The sequence below is a fragment of the Oryzias melastigma genome, linkage group LG10, assembly GCF_002922805.2.
Source record: "Oryzias melastigma strain HK-1 linkage group LG10, ASM292280v2, whole genome shotgun sequence".
In the NCBI taxonomy this organism is placed as follows: domain Eukaryota; kingdom Metazoa; phylum Chordata; class Actinopteri; order Beloniformes; family Adrianichthyidae; genus Oryzias; species Oryzias melastigma.
Window position 1 is genome coordinate 19,691,783 of NC_050521.1, and position 5,092 is coordinate 19,696,874.

Below are 5,092 nucleotides of genomic sequence, written 5' to 3' on the forward strand. Positions count from 1 at the left end.
TGTGATGCAGCACATGACAAACAAATCTGACAGTCAGCCTGGGGGTTTCTGTCACTGTTCCCCTAGAATGGCCCAGGGACAACCATAATACGGAGATGACCTTGTGTCAGCTGACTCTGATCCTCTGTCAGCTGAATCAGGGCTTTCCCTGCATGCATCCTTGTGTGCACGCCTTTGCTTTGTTGTGTAGATTTCCAGGTCCTGGTGTTGATTTTTTTTTTTTTTTTTTTTTAGTTCTTTGCAGCTTAGCTGGCTGTCTGTAATGCTGGCGGGACTTGATCTGCACCAGGTTCTCAGGAGACCGATGCACTTCCTGTCCGCCCTTCAGCATTATGTGTATCACCCGGCGGGATGCTCCATCTATGTATACTTGTTCTAATTGCTGCTTCTCCTCTTTGAAATATTATGAGTACATTTAGTCAAGCTCATTTGACAATGAGGGCGGAGGGGTAGCACAGACGGCCAGCTAAAGGATTCAGAAGCATGTGCTCAAGCAGGATTGTGCACGGAAATGAGGGCGATGTCAGCATGTGGAATGTGTCACGCTCAAGCTTATGGTTTGCTTGTACGGCTGAAGTTAACCACATGCGTGCGTGTGTGTTCTCACACCTCTCAGGTCGGGGCGTGACCTTTGGTCTTCCAACACTGCAAGCAGGAGGAGATATTTTCCAGTTTCAGTCCACGTCTGCTCATGCTCAGTCATGACTGGGCCTGTAGAGCAGCACACTTAGCAGATTTCTGCAGTTTTGGGGTGTGATCGCCCAAAGGCCATGATGATATCTGAAATGTCTGTCTTTATCTTTTTGTTACTTTGCGGTCAATCAGATTAGGTTTGCAGATAAGACTGAAAAACATGTTTTTTTTACAACAAAACAAAACGTTTAAGGGCGATACATGTTTTTTTGGAAAGAATATAAGAATCTGAGGGTGTTTTTGTGTCAGAGAGGGCATACAGTACAGTACAGTTTGTGTGTTTCAAGGGAGCAATAAAACACATGTTGATCAATATACAGATCATTGAGTTCAAGTACCAGAGGGGTTCTGCAGAGCCATAAATCACAGGCAACACTGACAGGTTTTTCTTTGCTTTTTCTTTGTCTTCACAAAAAAGCGATAGGTTAAATTCAGAAAAATGTACTGGAATTTTTGAAGAGGATTTAAGATTAAATTGGTTTGTCCACTTTGAAAGTTCTTTATTGCAAATCATGCAGCTTAATTACTTTGGCTATTGGTTTAAATGCAGATGTACACAGGAAAAAGATGTTTTTTGTGTAATTTTGATCATATGTGCTTACTAAAATAAAAGCTTGAATAATAGTTGAACTACTTTAATCCAAGTAAATATGTTAAAGTAAAGTATAATATGACAAACAAGTCACTTTATTTTATTTTAATACACATCATTAATGTTTAAGATTGGAAAAATGAATTTACAGGAGAACTGGGTTTAGGCTGAATCATTGGGTTCCTATAAATAACCTCTAGATGTAAGGATGTGTTGACTTTGATACAGTCCAGTTGAATCATAACCTTTCCTGTTTCTAAGCCTGGGCTTAAAAAAGTAGATTTTTTTGGATTTGACTCAGTCTTTAAGAAAATGTGAGATTTTCTTTACTGTCTTTACTTGTTAGTTCACTCTAGAAAACTACTTTGTTCTAGATTGCACTTCTGCATATTTACAATTTAACACTTCATCCTTGTTCAGTTTTGAGAACTAGTAATAGGAAAACTCTTGTATATAAAGACCCACTCTGATCATCTTTTGAGGCCCTTTAAAAGTGCTTCCAGTGATCTTTCAATTATTGATTTGCTGTTTTTAGCCCAAATCAAAAAGCCTGCGTAGCTTAGTTGGACACAGTTTCTGTAGACCGGCAATAGTTCATTAGAAATTCACTTTTGAGTTGTCAGACTAAGCAACCCTGAAAACCCCTTCCTTTCATCCATAGCTGAGCTAACTGTTTACACACTCTTCTGCAATTTTACAGCCCCTCACATTTTCTACCTGACATTACTGGTGCAACAGAAACAACATTTTTCTGAGCTAATCTGAGCCAGCTTGGATGAGGTAACAAGTGGATGCAGTCTATTTTCTACATCACATATGATCACTTTTACAAATGGCATTTTTTTTGTTCAATCCAGATTCACAACAATTCAGAAATGGAGTTTAAATCTCAATTTTCTTAATATATGTCCTCCATTATGAGAAAAATTCCACAAGAACTTGTTAAAAACACCATAAACCAAACTTTCATCATAGTGGATCTTTACGTATACCCTCAAGAACATAATAGCAGATATGCTATGTATATACACAAATGTATGTATACAAATATATATTATTACAAAACTTTATCAAATCTTGTGGGTTTTTTTGTATAAAATACAGGAAACGCCTTTGGTGTTTCTTGGTTTCCCAAAACAATCATCATAAGGTGTTTTAAAGCCTCTTGTTCTAAAATCTTTTACATTTATTTCCTGTGGATTCGAGAATGCCGGAATCATTTAATAACTTTCGTAGGAGCTTTGAAACTTAAGGATAATTTAACGATCAACTTGCAAAAATGTCATAAAAGCTAGTTCTGCACAACACAAATGTGCTTTTTAGTGAGGACGTTTGTTTGTCTTGTTGTTGAAGTAGCACTCGTCTGTCTTAACATGATCACTTAAAACATCTGGCATTAAAAATAAATAAATAAAGTAACTTTTTATTAAAAATTGGCTTTAAAATGATACTGTGAAATCTACACTCAAGGCTTTATGGTGACTTTATAGAGTCAGTTTATTATTTCGATACAAAAATATGGAAGTGTAGCTCCAGTGAAAGCTGAGTAGCTCAGTTATTAACACATAAACAGCACAAGTTGATAAATTATTTGCCCCTCATCTTTGTCCACAGATGCGCTGCGTAAACTGTAGACCTAAACAGAACGTGCAGGTGGAGATTAAATGATGGATTTCTCTTTGTGCAGTTTTGTTGTCAGCTGTGCTCCCCTGGTTTTTATGACAGGGATAAACTAGAGGCAACGGTGGAGAAGGAGGAGAGTCGTATCGTTTATGATTCCTGCGCTCCTGCTTCATCTGGTGCACAGTCCAAAGCAGAGCCAAACGCTATTCATCACTCCATAATGCCAGGCGCCTCAGCTCAATAACACGGGTAACAAAGGCGGGAAGAGATTATGCACAGATGCAAACACAGATGCTGGGATGTACCAAGGAATTTGTATCTGGAGTCACCAACAACTGGCATCAATTTGGGGAGAAAAAGTATGTTTTAGTTCAATTTTGATTGCAAAAATGATGTGTACTCTGTTATTTGCGTTCCAGGTTGTTGATTAGCAGAGACAGCATGGAACTAAAATGTGTTTGTCATTGTAAAATCACAAACATATTAAGCAATTCAGTACCAAAGCTCTAGTGTGTCCTTGAGTATGCTGCCGCTGTTAATGACCTTGGCTTCTGGTGATCAGACAAACCCTCCTCTCTTTCTCTGTGGAGTGTTTGTGTACACATAGATGGATGTTTCCACCCCAGGACCTGATGGAGATGATGATAGATAAAGAAAATGGGATTGGTGGAAATCACAAAGTGCTGCGATCGATGGCCACTTTAGATTTAGGGCAGAGAATAGAGATGTTCATTGTGGAGAGACTTGGTGTAAAAAGTTTTTTGTGAATGGGAAGCAGTTATTGCTCATTTTTACTGACTCTGACAATGTCCCAGGTGAGCACTGGTTGAAGACTTACAGTCTACCTCAGAAAAAGAGCAGTTTGCAACATTTTCTGCTCTTTGGTTGATGTTGGAAAGCCAGTTCAGCACACCCACCTGATTACAGATGATATTTATTACATTCATGGGTCTCTCAGTCTGTTAAAGAGACAGCATTTAATCGGAGCTTGCTTTTTTGGTTCCTTTAATTTATATTTAAAAGTATTGGCAAGTGATGGAGGGGAAAAAAAGTTTGTCCTCCTTTAAAAGCATTCATAATCAAGAGTGTAGTACATCTAAAGAAGAAACTGCAAACGCCCCAAATAAGATGAACATTTAAAAACATAAGATTGCAAATCATTTCAATGGTTAGAATTCAATGTAAATTAAAAAAAATGCATATTTTAAAATATTCCTTAAACTTTAAGTCTTTAAAACATTTTTTATCCGCTTTTAACATTAGTTTACCCTCAAGATCTAGCTGTCTATTTGCATGTCAATAAAGAATCACATATTTAGAGTGAAATAGGCGTTTTAGAAGACATTAATGTTTTCTCAGCCTTCTACCAGCTACATTTGTAGGTGAACAGAGTGAAATTTAAGTTTAAGAAAAAAAAAGAATACGGAATTTGGACAAAGACAAGCTAATTATGATTAAAAAATTAACTATTTTAAAACAGAACATTTTAGTTTTTTTTTAATTTTGTTCTCATTTTAGATCCAACTGCACCAGTGGGATGATGTTCCTCAGAGAAAAACACAAGCTTAAAAAAATGCTGCATTCATGTGCTGTTGAAATGACCGGAAAAATGCCTGTCCGACTCAGAAATTACACATGAACTTCAGAAAAGCAACAAAACTTTCAAACAAAAGACATAAATGCTGAATAACTTTCTGAACCAGGACAGATGTCAGTGTTTCTGTATTGCACCATCTGAAATACACCTGAAATAAAAACAATAATTAGGATTATCAATATAATTGATTCTAGTTTGACGGGCCAGATTAAATAGTTTAACAGGCTGCACATGACCCCCGGGCCGTAGCTTGCCCACCCCTGGCCTAGATCCTGATGGTGGTTAAAGGACAGACCATTCCAGAGCATCACTCCAGGTGGAGAATAGGGTTGAGAAGGACCAGTGAACCATTTCCAATGCAGAGAGAGGCAACCACTCAGGAATTTAAAGGCAAATTTGAGATTGCCAGAACATTTAGCTATTGATTGAAGTGATGCCTAATAGATAATTGCATGTAGAGTGGCGTAACCCAGCATACCTGTAGGTGAGTGAGGTTGACCTTCCTTATTAAAATTGTGCCAAAACTTCACAAAAATGGTCTAAAAAAATAGCAAAAAGGTTATTTTGGATTTTTTTTTTTTTTTTTA

The 5,092-nt window shown here is 37.4% G+C and overlaps 1 protein-coding gene across 6 annotated transcripts in view; it reads left to right on the forward strand.

The window, feature by feature from the left end:
• Nucleotides 1-5,092, forward strand: part of ablim3 (actin binding LIM protein family, member 3) — a 51,679-nt gene that overhangs the window by 2,219 nt on the left and 44,368 nt on the right. The window lies entirely within an intron of this gene.